Here is an 18,651-nt window from a genome sequence, read left to right on the forward strand (position 1 = left end):
CACATAACACATAACACGGTAAGCACAAAGCTTAGTGAGTTCTCCAAAATACCACAAATACACTTTAGCCACTCGAGGCTATAACTCTGTAAGACCCTCCTCCAGTCCCACAACTCTAATGGACCCTCCGGTCCTAACTCTGTGGACCCTCCGGTCCTAACACTATGGACCCTCCGGTCCTAACTCCGTAAGCTCATAATAAATACACAACATAATTCACATAGACATAATGCAGGATATCACGGTACTCTAATAAAAACATAAGATCAATATATACACATATTCCATAACAGCATAAGTCACAAAGACAGTATGCACGATAACACATAACACATAATAAACAAATAAGACCCTTCGGTCGATAATGTACTAAGACCCTCTAGTCTATATGTACCAAGACCCCCCGGTCAATAATATACTAAGACCCTCCGGTCAACAGTGTAAGTAAGACCCTCTGGTCAATAACACGAATAAGACCCTCCGTTCTCACACAAATCACCACACGGGTAAGTATAGTGAGAAGACTCACCACGGATGGCAAACAGATCCTATAAATGCTGCTGCTACACTCTGGCTTCTATCACTAAGCCAAACCCACAAATAACCCCATTAGGATATAAGACCAACTTTCACATTATTAGGTCTAAATATGGTCCATCAATCCAGTCCATAAATAATCCAAGCCCCAAGGGCCCACCAAGGCCCAATACCAAAGCCCAAAAGAAAGGCCCAACTTAAGGCCCATCCCAAATTAGAGTTTTCACATAAAATAATGATTAGGGTTAAGTATTTCTCACTTAACCCATTAAGGACTTAACCCATTAAGTCCATTACTCCACTAAGCCGTCACACAATGGAATCGGGATGAGTCACAACTTCAGTCCACTGGTCCAAACGTGGGTCTCAATAGGCCCAACCCAACAAACCCAAAATTAGGGTTTTCTAAACCCTAATTAGGGTTTCGGGCCCAATCACAAGCCAACCCAGTCCAATAATAATCTATTGGGCCAACTAGGGTTCACTATGCCCATCACCACCCACTACCACCTCAGGTAGTGGTGGTCAGTGGTGGCTCACGGCGGCGGTAACCACCTCACGGTGGTGGTGGTTTTTCCGACCACATAAAGATGCTTAAACAACCTCACACAAAATACACACGCACACAACCACCTCCCGGGGTGGCTGGTGGCGGCAAAGGGCGGTAGAAGGCGACAATGGGTGGCAGCCACCACCTCACTGTGGTGGCAGTGGCGGGTCTTATGATTTTCCACCGTGCAAACCCATGAACATGTCCACAGGTGCGATTGGAGCACACAAACATAACCAACTCAGCCTTAAGGGAGGCAGGCGACAATTGAAGGCATTGCAGCAGCGACCCAAGGCCACCGGTGACCACAGTCGCTGCTCACGACATTGCAGACACAGCGAGAACAAAAGAGAAAGAGTAAGTAGGCTCACGCACGACGCACACATCGTGCCTCACAGCCCTCAGTGGTTCTTTCCGGCTTCACATCTCGTCTCCGACAGCAGCATGAGGCGGCGCTCAATCGTGGAACAACGCCTGATCAGATTTACGAGGAAGGATGGGTGGCGGCTCCGAGAAGGCTTCCGCAGCTGGTGGCGGTTGAAGATGTAATCCATGGTGGTGGCGGCCGATATCACAAAGTGTAGGGTTAAGGTTGTGTCGCATATACGGGAGAGAAATAAATCACAGCTCGATCCGCTCCTTTCCCAAACTTCCATTCCTTTTTATCACATTTAGCCCCTCCTTTCCATATCTTCTTCAAACCAAGACCAAAAGTTACCTGATAGCCCCTACCCTCAGAAATCTTTACAAATTAAATTCGGAATTTACCATTTAGACCTTGCTTCCCAAAAATCTATCCAAATTGAGTCCCAATAATTCGCCAAACAACCCCTACCTTCATAGATATTTATAAACCACTCCGGATCTTACACTTTTAACTCAAAACTTCTAGAATCATGACAATTAAATTCTAGAGGCCAACACCTAGCGATGTTATTATTTATTTTAGGGTTTCTATTCATATTAACCGTTATCTATGTATTTAATCCATAAACGGGATGTTACAGTAATCCTGGTAGTTCTTCTGGGAAGATGTCGGGAAAGTCGCTCACTGCTGAAATGTTCTTTAGTTCTTTCGTTTCGAGGCTCGTAATGACGACGTGAGCAAGGAATGTGTGGTATTCTTTACGTAGATACTTCTGTGCTTGAATACTTGATATAATACGAAGACTGGCACCGGGTTTGTCGCCATAGACGATAAGAGTTTCGTTAGACGGGAGGTTTAGACAGACTGCTTTCTCGTAGCACATGATGTCGGCGCGATGAAGGCTTAACCAATCCATGCCGATGATAATATCGAAGCTTTTAATCGAGACCGGCATAAGGTCGATTGGGAATGAATGGTTATCTAGAGTTATGGTACAACCTAAGTATATGCTATTCGTGCTTTCAGTTTTTCCATTGGCCATTTCTATTGTGAATTGTTCTTTAAGTGTGTGTGGTTATTGTTTAAGCATGCGAGCAAATTTATGGTTCACGAAGCTTCGCTCCGCTCCACTATCGAACAGAATGCACGAATAGGAGTTATCAAGGAGGAACGTACCAGTCACCACTTTCGGGTCAGCAACTGCTTCCCCATGGCCTATTGCTAGTACCCTTCCTGCTCCACCATCATTCTTCGCTTTGGGGCAGTCCCTCTTATAGTGGCCCGCCTTGCCACATCCATAACGGGTCTGGCTCACGCTAGAGTCGGGGACTTGGGTAATCGGCCTTGCCAAAGATTTACAGAAACGGACTGTGTGTCCTTTCCTGTTGCAGTTAGTGCACTGCATTTCACGGCAGGGGCCGTTGTGTTGGTAATTGCATTTGCCGCACTTAGGCAAATTTCCAGCATACTGCCCCACCGGAGCAGTAGCAGCAGCAGGGGTTGTTGCGGCATGCACTGCCACAATTTGCTGCTTTTTGGCAACTCGCTGCTTCTTCTTCTCCTCCCAGAACTTCCGCTTAGTTTCAACGGGCTTGGAGGGTTTCGGGATGGCTATGGTTGTTGTTGTTGCAGGGGTTTTGACTCCATGGTCAATGAGTCGCTGTTCCAGTCGCTTGGCACTATCGAAAGTAGTGGGGTTTGATGATAGGACATTCCCCTGATACGGAGGCACTAGCCCCCATATGTACCTTTCGATCTTTTTCCATTCAGTGGGAACCATATTGGGGCAGAGGGCCACCAGTTCACAGAATCTGGCGGTATATGCGACTACGTTGGTGCCCTTCATGGTTAGGCTCCAAAGCTCCTGCTCCAATTTCTGGATTTCGCCCCTCGGGCAGTATTCCTCATTCATGAGGTCCTTCATGGTTTCCCAACCCATGTCATTCGCCACTACTAGAGTTAGCGCTTTAACGTTGTCGTTCCACCACGTCAGGGCCTTTCCTTCAAAGGTGCATGCGGCATATTTGACTTTCCTCGTAGCAGGGCATGAACAAATTTCGAAGACTGATTCAGTCATCTCGAACCATTGCGAGAGGGCAATGACTTCGCCGGTTCCCTGAAAGGACTTCCGCTTACAGTTGGTGAAATCCTTGTAGGAGCACTCTCTCGAGCACATAGGGGTTTCAACAAGAATAGAGTTAACAGGGGTTCCACCTCTTCTGGCATCAGTAGAGTGATACTGTGCCATGGCAGTTGCCACTGCTGCAGCTATGACAGCATTCAGGGCTGTAGTATCGATGACCGGAGGAGGAGGTGGTGGTTGAGGTGCAGGATTATTCCTGGGAGATTTGTGAGGAGGCATCTTTCAGCTATAAGTTTATAAAGATAAACAAAATGGTAAGAATCAATTGTAAGTGGGGTAAGAGTGACACATGGACTAACTAGCCATAGCCCAACAATTGAATGAGTGTTTGAGATCACAACAAGGAAGATTAATGGGAAAACACAAGCGTACAGATTTTCCCACATATTAGATAACTATCTACAATACTGGTATTATCAATGTAATAAGTTTCAGGGAAAATCGACCTAACAGTAGGTCTTACATCATACCATACGGAAAGTTTGACAGATCTTAGATTCCTAATTAGAGTACTAAAAGTTAGGAATATTTTACAAACAAGTGTTGCTTAAAGCACAAATGCTAAAGGCTAATCCTTAACCAAAAGATAAAGATGTACTAGACATCTCCTAACGGCGATGGGAATTCCTCGGGCGAGTTGTCACACCCCCAAACCAGAACGGCGGAAAAGTTCGGGGGCGGAGGACGTCATATTCAGTATCATAACAGTTCATAGAAAGGAAAGTACACACCACCATACATATATAAAGGTTTTAAAAATGTTTACATAATTGTATTCATTACATGTTCAAAAGATAAATACATAAACATCTTTTAAAAGAAGTAATTAGCGTCAGCGCGTTAATCCCCAAAAGTTGATTTCCAAACCTGCTTAGCGGTTCCCTAAGAATACAAGTTATTTCAAAGAGAAAGTGTCAACAATTAAGTTGGTAAGTTCATAAGTGGTTTAGAAAATTTGTATGCCATTCCAAATTGAGTGTATGTTTTCCAAGAAAATCCCTTATTTTCTTACAAAAGTGTGAAATGCATGAGAATATTTGTATTGAATAATGTAGATAGTTGAATCAAGAAAATCCCTTATTTCCCTATTAGTTGTTTGTTTTGTATACAGGAAAATCCCATGTTTTCCTAAAGTAATAGTTAGCCTAATGTCCTAGACTAAAAACCGAAAGCAAATGACATGCTTTAGAAGGTTGAAGCATAGATTTATATAATAAAACCTATTAGAAGATTTCAGTTTGTTAGATGAAGAATAGTTTTAATAGCTACTCATTCATCAATCAGAAGTACTATAATAATTGTATAACCGATGAGTTTTGTAACCATACTAAACATAATATGCCTGTAGCGACGTTCTTTAGGCGTCGTAGCGTTATGACAAACTGTCACCCCAAAGGACGGACTGTAGCTGACAGTCAGGGCGCGGGATCATGACTTCCCGTATAGATCTATACACATTTGACACGTTCTCCGAACGGGAGACTCTGGTTATAGACAGGACTTGTAGCGGTACCTTTTAGCAAAAAGGTATTATTTGAAGATGTACACGTCTCACGGATTCTCAACTAAGTATGTATTAAAGAAGTAGTTTTGTATGCAAAGTTTATCCTTTTTCATAATGTTTGACAAAGCATAAATCATAAGTTCTTTGAATGCATAAAATGATTTAGTAAAGAATGTTACCCTTGATATGATGTATTTGTATGTAAACGTATAAATAAAACATTATTTCTATTTATAAAACATATTGTATCCCAAGAGGGTAAAGCTGTGTTGTGAGGTGTTTTGCATGATGATGACTTCATAAGATAGTTAAAACAACAGTATGAAAAGTATAGCAAAAGATCGATGTTTCACACGATTTTAGTCGTGTGTTTACTTGTATTCCCCCCCCCCCCCTTAAAAGTGTTTAAAAAACGTTTAAAAAGCATTTAAAGTGTGGTTGTAGGGGTATGAACTCACCTGGAGGTTTGAAGAAAGCGAGATGGAAACCGGGCAGAATTTCGTCTCGGGAAAATGGATTTTCTCGGGATTCTCGGGAATCTCGGGAGTACAAACGATCTTTGGGACTTAAGCAAAATGACCAGGGCTTCGGGTTAGCACGGGCACGGAAAACGAGGCAAGAACGCAAAAGAAATGAGAGAAATGCAGCCCTTTCTTTGGAACCCTCGCATCCCTTTTATAGGGGCTGGGAACCGCCTCGGTACGCGGGGCATACGAGGGTACACGGGGCGTACGCGTACGTCATGCATGACCGAGTCCTCGAATGCCTCGGACTTCGGATGGGACAAGGCTAGTTTCTCATAGACTGGGACGTGGACGATCCGAGGCCTTGGCTTTGAGTACGCAGGGTGTACGAGGGTACGCAGGGCGTACTTCGGCCCTATCTACCGACTCCCTTCGGATAATACCAAAGATTGATAATTAAATTTATATTTTATTTAATTAATAAACTTCTAAAATACTTCGGATAATACTTCGGCCCTATCTGCCGACTCCCTTCGGATAATACTTCGGCCCTATCTACCGACCCCACGCGTAGGTGAGACTACGCTCTACAAATTTTGTTTAGATTCCGTCGGCAAATTCCGAAATTATTTTTATTATTTATTTTTAATACGTCGGGACATGAAAAATCCGTTAAAGTTCCATAACTCCTTCATCCGACGTCCGTTTCCGTCAGACTTTTTACCGTTGTGCTTCTATTGTTGAGACCTTCAATTCTCATTTAGTTTGCGTCGGCTAAATGTCTCTCAATCTCTATTTCGAGTTTTTAGTCGTCTACTGTTATATTCGTAACTTAGAAAAATCAAACTTCCTCATACGAAGTCAGATTTGGACGTTCTTTTTATGTATGTTCACAGTTTAATGATATCTACAACTTTCATTTAGATATTTAAGGCTAAAAAGTATTGTATTGGAACTTCGTGTTTTTCGTTTAATCGGTGTTGCCAGTTTTGTCGGAAATCTTAGAATGGTCATAACTTCTTCGTTATAACTCGGATTTTTGTGTTCTTTATATGTATGAAAACCTTGTTATGATATCTACCACTTAGTATACTTAATTACGGTTCTATTAAAGTTTAAATTTTGACCTGAATTTTGATGTTGTTACACGAGTCCTGAGGTCTTTCACTTGACGAAACACCTCTTGAAGTTGTCGCTTATGAGCCCTCTGACGGGCTCGAAGTTCCATGACTTCGGCTTGGGAGGTAGCCAGCTGTTGCTGAAGTGCCTCATTGGTTCTACTCGTCCTTTCCATTTCTTCTTCCAGACGGAGGATGCGAACTGTGTTGACACCAGAGTTGGCATCAACCTCCATGACTCAGTCGATAGTTGCTCGACCTTGTTCACCATTACGAGCTATCCTGCAGATAATGACGGGCAGAGCTCGATCCGCAGAGCCACCTTAGCTGAGGTTGTAAAAGCTTCAGTCCCCAAAATAAGGTAATGGTTGACCATTTTCATCACTCCAGCGATTCAAGTTGGTTGCCCAAAAAGGTGTAGGACCTAGAAAAGCTGGTCAGGGGTTGTTGTTTGGGACCTGACCTACTGGCGGTATGTTGTTGACTTCAGGATCAGAATCGGATCCATCAGAAAAGCCTTTTGTTAGGTGATCATCCAAAGGGATTGGATGCTCATCTTCGGACTCTTCTTCGATCCAGCCAGCATTGCCTTCATTGGGAAAGTACGGGTCGCCATGATGGAATCCAACCATTTAATCTACGTGAGAAGAGAGGTATAAGAAACTAGTGTATAAATATCTTGTAGTAGCACAAAATACTCCTATAGTATTTTAAGTTTAAGTTCTACTGTTCTCCTTGTGGTATTGTTGGTAAGTTTTTAGACTTGTTAACATATCACAACCATTCTAGGGCATATGCTAATCACTCCTCGAACCAGCATAGTTGATCAGGCTATGCCATTCCCAGGACTGACCATACATCCCCGAGCTCGCTTGTGATATTTAACAATCATAATACTTTTGTTCTTCTCATTGTGACACTGATTTTAGTATGAATGCAGACTAGTATACTTAATTAAATATTTTAATATTTAAAGTATAGACTCTTGGTCAGAGTGTTTGAATCCCAAATGGGTTTATAGTTAGTATATCTTTTAAGTGTTGATATACTCAACTCACTATAAACAATGCTCTGATACCAATCTGTCACACCCGAAAACCAAGAACGGCGGAAACGTTCTGGGGCGGAGGACGTCATGTAAAGTATCACAACACAGTATAACAGTAAATAAGCAAACAACATCATCCATTGCATTAAATATATAATTTTAATACAAGTGTGTTCTGTATAGTTATAGACACCAAAAAGTAAATCAAAATAATAAGATGAGTCTTGCATGCGCTCCATCTTCTCAAAAGCTGGCCTCGGTACCTGTCTACTGTCGACCTGAGAATACAAGTTATTCTGAAAGAGTTTATCAGCATTAAGCTGGTGAGTTCATAAGTATTTTAGTGTCGGTGTTTGTTATCAAAACGTTTAAACATGGTTTTAAGTATGAGTTTGTAAAAGGTATGTAAATGTTTGTAAGTGTTTGTAAAAGTTTGAATCTCTCAGAAAAAACTATATTTTCTATTAAAGTAGCCTTCTACCAAGGCTTAACTGTATCGTATGTTCGTTTGTTGTAAAAGTGTGTAATTTCCCAAGTATAACTATCATTAACCAAGTATAGTTTGTACATTACTGTTTAAGTGAAATAATCACTAAATATACGTAAAGGGTAAATTATTGTAGTACTGTAGTGTTGTATTATAGGAACTACTGCTGTACTAACTACCTTAAACCGGATTTATATTAAGGTATCATGTGATTAATTGTACCATACTATCAACTTGGTAACAACGACTAATGTAGGTCGTAAAAAGAAATGACGTTTGGCACCCGCAGACCTGCAGGCCCGGCTGTAGCTAGCAGCATGGTGTAGGATAGTCAATCCAGTATAGATCTATACGCAAACTCACGCTCTCCCTTCAAGAGACTCTGGCTACAACACAGGCCATGACATTAAAGTCATGCTCTGATTCAGATCACAATGGTTAACGTATTCATGTATATGTATTGTAATGTTACTCGTTCTAGTATCTTTGTATATGTTCTTTTTCTAGTGTAGTTGTATATGCTCTCCTTCTAGTATAGTTGTATATGTTCTCTTTCTAGTATAGTTGTATATGTTCTCTTTCTAGTATAGTTGTATATGTTCTCTTTCTAGTATAGTTGTATATGTTCTCCTTCTAGTATAGTTGTATATGTTTTCTTTCTAGTATAGTTGTATATGTTCTCTTTCTAGTATAGTTGTATATGTTCTCATAGTAATAAGTATTGACTCATGAATGAACTGACTCATTGATCTAGCAATAATATAAGTATGATCCTGTGTTACCCCGATGGTAACTTACTAATGATGTAACTAGTACGCATGAATATGGAAGAACTTTTATGACTATATATGTACACATGATATATAATAATAATTGAAACGACCTTCAGACGTGATGCAACGCAAGAAAACAACACAAAGATAACCAAGAATGAACCTGTTGATTCTAAAAGAATAGCCAGGACAATCTCTTCAAAACCACGTTGATTCTACGAATACCGTGGGATTGGCTTCAAAATCTGGGTTAACACACAAAATTTGGGAGAAAATTGAAAGTTCATAAAATTGATGATTGACCATCCAAATTACATCAAAAAAAGTTAAATAAGAAGCAGAAATTAAAATGAAACCCTAAAAGTCCATGGGCCAAATACAAATTCAAAAACAAAACCCAAAAATTAAGGAAAAATAACAAAATTGTTCATAACTCCATTTAGAAAGCGATTTCTGGACTCAAAAATGGTTAAGTCCCCTTCAGGTACTTATCTAGACGTGCTCCTTGATCCAAGCTTCGATTTGACTGGTCGTAGGCCCGAAACGGAGATTCGTAGCCAAAGTTATGGCCGTTTTCGTGAAGCCCCTTTAGTCACACGATCGTGGGCCTCTAGGAACGCAAGGGCCCGATCCTCCACACTAGGGCCCGCATCAGGACGGCTACCCGATACCCCACCAGACCACAACCAAATCGAGGAAAAGGAAATAGGGCCGACGGCCTTCCTAAGCCTTTTAAACATTGCTTATATAACTATACATATACGGGCATGCAATTTAAAATAAGTATAACAAAGGTTAAGTAAAAGCATTTGATAAGTAAAAGAGTTTGTAAAGCAGTTTGAAGTAAAACAGTTTGATAAACAGTTTGAATAGTAATAAAATCATTGGTTTTGTAGTTATTAATCACATGTGAACTTTTCAAACGTTTCTGACTCTTGCTTGATCAAGTAGATATATCCATATCTACTATAGTCATCGGTAAAAGTCACATAGAAGTGGTTTCCATCCTTCGTGGTTGATCTAAATGGTCCACATACATCGGTATGTATCAGGTCCAATAGACCCTCACCCCTTTCACACGTACTAGTGAAGGGTGACTTAGTCATCTTTCCAAGCACACAAGACTCGCATGTGTCATCTTCCCTAAGGTCGAATGACTCCAACACTCCATCCTTTTGGAGGTGGGCTATGCGCTTCTTGTTGACATGTCCAAGACGACAATGCCACAAGGATTCTCTATCCATACCATTGGAAGAATCCATGCATAAAACATCATTTCCTAAGTTATCTACAATCATAACAGTTTCATAAATTCCATTACACGGTATTGCTTCAAAATATAAGACACCATTTAGATAAGCATGAATAGAACCATTCTCATTATTAAAAGAAAATCTAAAACCTTGTCTAAACAAAACATGAAATGAAATGATGTTTCTTGCCATTTCTGGCGAATAGCAACAATTTTTCAAATCTAAACATAAACCATTCCTAAGCACTAAAGAATACACTCCAATCTTGGTCACAGGCGACGATCTTCTGTTCCCCATGATTAGATTTATTCTTCCATGCTCCACATCCCTATTTCTTCTTAGTCCCTGCAAATCAGAACAAATGTGGTAACCAAAACCGGTATCAAGGACCCAAGAAATAGCATGAGATGAATCATTAAATTTAATTGTGTATATACCTGCGAAAGATGGATTGATCTTTCCTTCCTTGATAGCTTGCAGGTATTCTGTGCAGCTTCTCTTCCAATGTCCTATTTTATGGCAGTGGTGGCACTCTGCCTCCTTTGGGTTAGGACAGGGTTTAGCAGGATCAACTTTAGTCCCACTAGAAGAGGCACCATCTCGGGACTTAACCTTGCGATGGTTCTTAGACGAAGCCTTCCTCTTCTTTTCTCCTCCTTGCCCAATGGCCAAAACAGGAGCAGCGGGTGGATTGGGAGTGGGTGCAACAGACTTGTCCTTGAGGTTGCTTTCAGCAACCCTAAGGAAACTTGGAGATTGCTTAGGGTGACCTCTTCTTTGTTCATGTGGTAGGTCATCCTAAATTTATTGTAACACGGAGGCAAAGAGTGAAGCACCATGTCGATCGTCAAGTCTTCCCCAAAGTCAACATTCAACTTGCGAAGACGGTCGACATACCTTTGCATCTTTTGCAGGTGCATGGTATGAGATTCTCATTGACCCATTTTGGCGGAAATCATGTTAGTGAACATCTCCTAACGCTCCTGCCTCGCGTTCTGGTGGTATCTCTCCAACAAGTCTTTGTGCATTTCGTACGGATACATGTCCTCATAGGACTTTTGGAATTCAGAGTTCATAGTGGCTATCATGATGCAATGAACCTTCGTCGCATCACGTTCATGAGTCTCAAAAGCAGTCATTTCAGCCGGAGTAGCGATTTCTGGGTTAATCTTCTCGAGCTTCTCATCGAGGACATACTCCTTGTCCTCGTAACGAGCAATTGTGCGAATGTATCTTATCCATTCGCTAAAGTTCGTCCCATCGAAAGTCACCTTTTGGCAAAGGCTCATCAACGTGAATGAACTAGCAGCAGCGTTGTTCGCGTTCGACATCTAGAAATAGAAAGGACAAAGATAGATTAGAATTTGAATCCCTAATTATCACCCAATAAGAAAAATTAGGGATAGGATCCAAAAACAATATTTACATATTAGAAAAGGGATAACGTAATCTAACATGTAAACAAATTGAAGGTAAGTGAATGACGATTCACTAATTCTCAACCATGAAAACATAACTTTAAGTTCTAAATGTATCGAGAATTCCTAGGTTTGGATGAGATTCATTGAAACTTTTCAATGGCATGTTTAAATCTCAATATGCCCATCTCGTTTGTGACTGGGATACCGAGGATCACAAAGTGGGTGTGAATTACCATGCAAATTCACATGGTGCCTTCATTGTAACAATCACCTATTCGATGTGCCGGTAAACCACACACGCTCCACTAACTTCTTAGCAGGATGCAAAGTGTAATTTCATGGGATTGCATCAATTCACTTTTCCTAAAGTAACTAGGATTGGGAAATTTTGAAAAACATGTAGTTACATTGTATTTCATATTATACTTTTAATGAAGAGATGAGGTTGCCCTATCCTACCCGTTCGGCTAACGACCCTCCACCTTATAGACCGGCTTCGTGAAGGAGTCCTACTAACGGTAAGACTAACATTTTAATTATACATACATACATATATATATATATATATATATATATATATATATATATATATATATATTAATCTTGTAATATTATATCAATATAGGGTTGAATTTTAAACTTGTAAAATTCTAGGGTTTGAAATTTAAATTGTCTAAATTAAAACTTTTAATCACAAAACATAAATTTCAAAACTTGAGGGCAAGTTTTAAACCTTTTCAAAACATAGGGGATCAAATAACAAATAATCTAAATTAACATTTAATCACATAATTATCCATATTTGATTTATTTAATAATTTCTTGCAAAACAATTTACCAATTTAATCAAAATAATTAATCAGTTATCACATAAGGAAATAAATATTTTATTAATTGATAAATATCTTCAATTAGATCAAGAATATATTCATATATATCATAAAATTGGATTTATATTGATCTAATATGATAAAGGCAAGTATCTCAAAGATAAACAGCAAGAAATCCCGACATTTGCTCTTTTTGACGCTTGGACTCCCCGAGTACCCCAATGGACTCGCCGAGTCGAGCCTACTCGCCGAGTCCATCAGGCAGAACCACAAAATTCAAATTTTGAAGGCATCAAACAAGCAACCAATGCATCAATTCAATAGAAACCAATCTAGGCTCTGATACCACTGATGGGTTTTAGCCATATGAAAATTCCTATGTGCACATGCAAACCCTAATGCTTGGATCTAGGTTTCTTTAATTAAACATGCATTCAATCCAAGACTTCTAATGGCTAATAGACTATAATAACAATATGAAATCAGAATTAGAAGTTTACCTTGAATCACTTGCTTGATCTTCTTGCCCTTGGAGCTTTAGAGTCACAATTGTCACTCCTCTAATGGCTTACAAACACCAACTAGCAAGAGGATGATTTGAGAGAGAGGAGAGGGAAGTGAAAATCGGTCAGGGTTTCTTTCTAAAGCACAAGTGCCGATTTCCCTTCACCCTTGGGGTCTATTTATACTTGTAAGGCTCCTAGGGTTTCACCCTTAAACCCTAATTGGATAACTTAGGCCCTAAGCAATCCCATACCCTAATTGATAAGCCTCGGACGAAATCTAAGCCTATCCAAAGCCCTAGAAATCGTCCACCATTATCCATAAGGGATTTATAGCCCAAAGTACAACTATCATACAATTGACAGTTTGTACCCCTTTATTCAATTAATCTCTTTAAGTCACCAAATTAATTCCTAATTAATTTATGACTTATATTAATCAAATAATAATATTATTATTACTTATATTATTCTCATAATAGATTAATAATATTTCTTCTCTCATAATAAATCATCCTGTCAAGTTGCTATGGTGAAGGCAACCCAAAAGGACCATGCACAACCGGGTCAAATACTTGCCTAATATAGTTGCAGCCTTAGACACTATTCCAACAGGATTTTGGTGTTTTTCAAGGCTTAGATACATCAAAGGAAGGTTTAATCAATTCAAGGAAGGCTTAAACATCAAACTAGGGCTTAGATAAGGACTTAGGCACACTTTGGTGCTCTTTATGGTGTTTACGGTCCAAGCATCTCCTTGGACCGTGAAAACCTATATCCTTGTGTTCTTGACAATTTTTTTTAATGTTCAAATGTAATACTAGTTTAAAATCACTCAAGGATGGAAGCACTTACTATTAGAAGGCTTGATTTGAGCTAAAAGGCCAAGAATACTTAGTGTGTGTTCTTGGTGTTTTGGAAATCTAGTAAAAATACAAATATGGTTGGATGATTAGATGTATAAACACTAGATTAAGTGTTTTACTAACTTAAAAAGTTTAGAACACTTACAAGATTGAAGGTTTGGAATTAAATCTTGGATGGTATTTGAGAGAGTTTTTAGAGTTTACTCTTTTGACATTTGGGGAGTAAACACAAATGACTAACTTTTTGGGGAGTAAACTCATACATAGGTATGAGTTCACGGTTTTTGGTGATTTCTCAACCCAAAACATAAAATTTTGGTCGGGTGTTTCTAATACGAGAAGTGTTTGCGGTTTTGAAATTCAAAACCCGAGACAGCACTTTCTTTCACCCGTTCGTTTAAAAATAAAATTAAAATAATCAAACGAACTTTATATTTCTTAAAAATAAGAAATAATTACATTAACTTATGATATCAAGTGTTTGACTTTTAGGCTTTGACCGAAAGGAAATTTTGGGTTGTCACATTCTTGCTCTGAAACACAAAGTTTCTGCAACATTAGTGAGTGATGGAGTTTTTAGGCTCCGAGTTACACTTTGGGACATAGCCACAGGCTTTGGACTTTGATTGTGACTTCAGAACAACTTTGTGTTTCTTGGTGGTACTTTATGAGTTCTTTGGAAACAGACAGAAGGGTAATGTTTTCTCATCTATCTGGTAGTCATATTCAATGACTTGAGGGTTGCGAACAGCCTTCTTCGGACCATAGACTTCCGGAGCGTCGGTAACAATTGTAACCTCCAGAATTGTTGTTTCATCAATGTGAGATTTGACTTTCCACATAAGATTTTTCTTTGAACTTTTGAAAAATTTGTTTTCTTGGAAGTTGTTGATTTGCTTGATTAAACGTTGGTTTTCGAGAGATTAGGTTTAAAAATTATGCCATCAGATTTAGCAATAAAAACAAATAAAACCGTCTGAGGAGAAGTGTTTTGGACAGTCATGGCATTCACATGAGAATTAGGCGTAGTAGTACTGACTACTTTCTTCGGTTATATAGGATTGAGAGAATCAGAAGGTCTCTTGAGGATCTTATTGGGTGTGAAGGAGTTTTGAATATGGGTTGATGAATGCGAATTCTGAGATACACTCCTTTTGAAGTTGGCAAGGAACCTGGAATTTTGTCTAGTCTTAACTTTCTTTTTATGAGCATTTCGAGCTTCCACTTTGGGATCTACAATATCCTTCCTATTTAGCATTGGTTTTCTCTTAGGGTGAAACGAGGATTTTGAAGTTTGTCCTACGGATGGATTATTAAATTCAGGGTTAGTGGGAACCAGTTTTGTTTTTAAGACTACTAAGGAATCCGATTCGCAAGAATCAGAGGAGACACATCTTCAATTTTCAACTTTGTCATCTAAGGATACATATACAAATTCAGAGGTAACAGTTTCAGTTGTCACCAGAATGATTTCTTCAACAACACAGTTGTTCGGATGATTAATCTTATGAACGTAATCTACGCAATTTGAAACACTGTGATGAAATTCTGTAGTCCGATTCAGGTCCAAGTTTATCAGAGGCAGAAGAGGCATGGAATCGGGACACTTGACAATAATTGGTTGGAACTAAGGAATTAAGGATACAAAGTGGTATGCGGTATCATGAAGAGGTGACAAGGGTGAAATAGGGGTGTCCGAATGTTTGGTGTTCGGAACCTCTCCCATGAATGTCAAATTTTGCAATTCCTTCAAGGGACGAGCAATTAGTTTCAGAAACTTGCTTCCAAGACCAGTTGCTTTAGACCATGGATGAAGAAAATTTTGAGTCATCCGTTTGTTTGCTTCAAGCATGTCTATAGAATTATGCAATGCATCTTAGCATTGAGACATTTGTTATCAGAAATCAAGACATTTCTTTCAGAATACGTGATTTCACATTTGTCTTTTAAAATGATACATTCATCTTTTGACATTACAAGCTCTTGCTCTAAAGACTCGATTTTCATTTTTTTAACCTCAAAACGTAAGCTAAGACGATTTAATTCACACTCCTTCTCACTGCTTTAATGACAGACTCATAGGCTTTATAGATGGTATTCATATCTATTTGGATCTGGCTTAGTAAGGTTCACAAAGAGACAAATCAAAATTATTATTAGTAATCATAGATTTTACCTGCTGAACGATGCTTCGACCAGGTGGATCATTGGAGGCCATGTAGCAGTAGTGAGGTTTAGCATCATCTTCTTCATCTTCAGACCCAGATGACCAATATCTTTCATCACACTCAACAGTTTTTCTTGCCATCAAGCACATATTTCTTCTAGTTACCATGTCATCATCATCTCTGGATGACCAATATCTTTCAACATACCTTGATACCATTGTTACAAAGGCTTTTTCACTTTCATCCGTCTCTTTAGCTTTTCGGACGTAGTAAGCAGAATCCTTGATCTTTGTGTTTGCAGAGCATCAGCCAGGAAATCTTTAGCAAAGTCGTTTGCATGTCCACACTTATGACACGTAATTTTTTGTTTGTCAGATTTAGGATTCTAAGAAGGTTCCGAAGTAGAGTTTGGCATAGTGATGTTTGGTTTGTATGCAGTAGGATTCTCCAAAGTTAGTGGAGGTTTGAAAGGGTCCGAAGTAGACGAGTTCGTAATGATTGGTTTGAAAGAACTGACAAGAGCAAGAGGGCCTCCAGAGATTTCCCTTATGGTTTGAGCAACATTAGACTCGTGTCCTTGAGGTTCATCAAAAATTTGATAGAGCTTTAACTTTTTCAAAGAACTATTACTTTGGAGACAAGATTTCACATTTCCCCATCCTTTGTCGAGACTATTAATGAATTTCAGATTGTATTCTAAAGGAGTTCGGACAATCCCATGAGCAGTCATGTGGTTGACCACAATTCGGTAACGGTTAGAGGCTGAGGCCACTGATTCACCAGGAGTGGTAGTGAAGGTATCAAAGTCATAGACAACTGAGGTGAGACGCTTGTCTTTCATATTTTCCGAGCCTTTAATCAGGTCCTGAAGAGTGTCACAAATCTATTTTGCTAATTTAGACAACTTGGTGTGCTCAAAGAGTGAAGGAGGAACACCAAACACCATTTCTGAGAAAGCAACTTGATCAACATGCAACTTCTCAATATCATCTGCAGTTAGAGGAGCTGGATGAGTTTCATCTTGACCCATAAGTTGAGCAGCAACATCTCTCACAGTTGTTCTTACAAGAATATGAGGACCTTCTTTTACGGATCTCCAAATTTCTTCACCTTTCTCTTTGGCTAGTAAAAATCTTTCCATTCTAACTTTACAGCGAACATATTCTTCCACAACTAGCAATGGGGCACGTGTAGGGCCACCCACACTATTTGCGATTAGCATTGAAATCATTTGTTAAGGATTAGAAGCAACCATTGAAGTTAAGATATCTTCAGGCAAAAGTGGAATATAAAAGAACATTTATCCTTAGCACAAAAATGGTTGAAATACCAAGGTAATTTCAAAACAACTATAATATTATCTTTTGGATTTAAAGGACAACCAGTCAGGCTCTGATAATAATTGAGAAAACAAATAGATCTGATGCACAGGGACAAGGATTGAAAACTCAAACCTTGAGTGAATGCTTAAGATCAATGTCTGCTTGCTAATAAATGTTCTAGTCAAGCCTAGATAGACTAGTCAAGTCTGATTTTATATATTCAACAAATGATCAAGTCATAAATGAAGAATGAGAATAAAGATCAATGTAATGTTAATAAATGAAGAACAAGAAGAATGTTTGAAATAGAATTGAAATAACTTAATAAATTCCAAGAGTGGGTGAATGATCCGTCGTTTGACTTTGCATTGAAAGATCCTATAAATAGGAGTGAGTGAAACATCGTACAAACCAATAAACATACATAGGACCGGACAAAAAGTATAATTCTTACGTGCTGATTGTCCAAGCTGACAAACATACTATGAAAGTGTCTCCAGAACAACATACATTCCGAACATAATGTCCATTCCAGAATGTCTTCACTATTGAACTTCTCATACTCTTCTCTTCAGATCCGGACAGTTTTCGGACTACTCTCCTCTTCAGAATTATCACATGGACTTAGGATTGCTAGAGGTTCACTTTCTGTTTCCGACATTGACCTCGTGCATTTTTAGCTGTCTCGAGGTGTAGGAAATGACCTTTCCTCGTTGCATTAACACACATCCAAGACCAAGGTTCGACGCATCGTAACAGACCACAAAGTCTTTAGTTCCTTCCGGTAGGGATAAAATCGGAGCGCTGCACAGGGCCTACTTTAGCATTTGGAACGGGGTTTCTTGCTTCTCTCCCCAGTTAAAGGTTACACCCTTCTGAGTCACGGTGGTAAGTGGTTTGGCGATCTTCGTGATGTTTGGATGAACCTACGGTAATAGCTAGAGAGGCCTAAGAATTGAGGGATTATGTAGGTGTCCTTGGTACTCACCAGTTCTCGATCGCCTTGATTTTGGAGGGATCAACGTGTATCCCTTCGTCTCTAACCACATGCCCGAGGAAGTCCACTTCTCGGATCCGAAATTCACACATTGAGACTTTTTTCATATAATTTCTCTGCCGTTAACGTCTCTAATACGTGTCGTAGGTGTTGGTTGTGCTCTTCCTTACTCCTTGAATAGACCAGAATGTCGTCTATGACGATAATCACGAACCTGTCTAAGTATGGTCGGCACACCCGATTCATTAGATCCATGAACACCGCAGGTGCATTTGTTAATCCGAAGGGCATTACTACAAG

The sequence above is a fragment of the Lactuca serriola genome, chromosome 4, assembly GCF_051521515.1.
Source record: "Lactuca serriola cultivar US96UC23 chromosome 4, Lser_US96UC23_V15, whole genome shotgun sequence".
Taxonomy (NCBI): domain Eukaryota; kingdom Viridiplantae; phylum Streptophyta; class Magnoliopsida; order Asterales; family Asteraceae; genus Lactuca; species Lactuca serriola.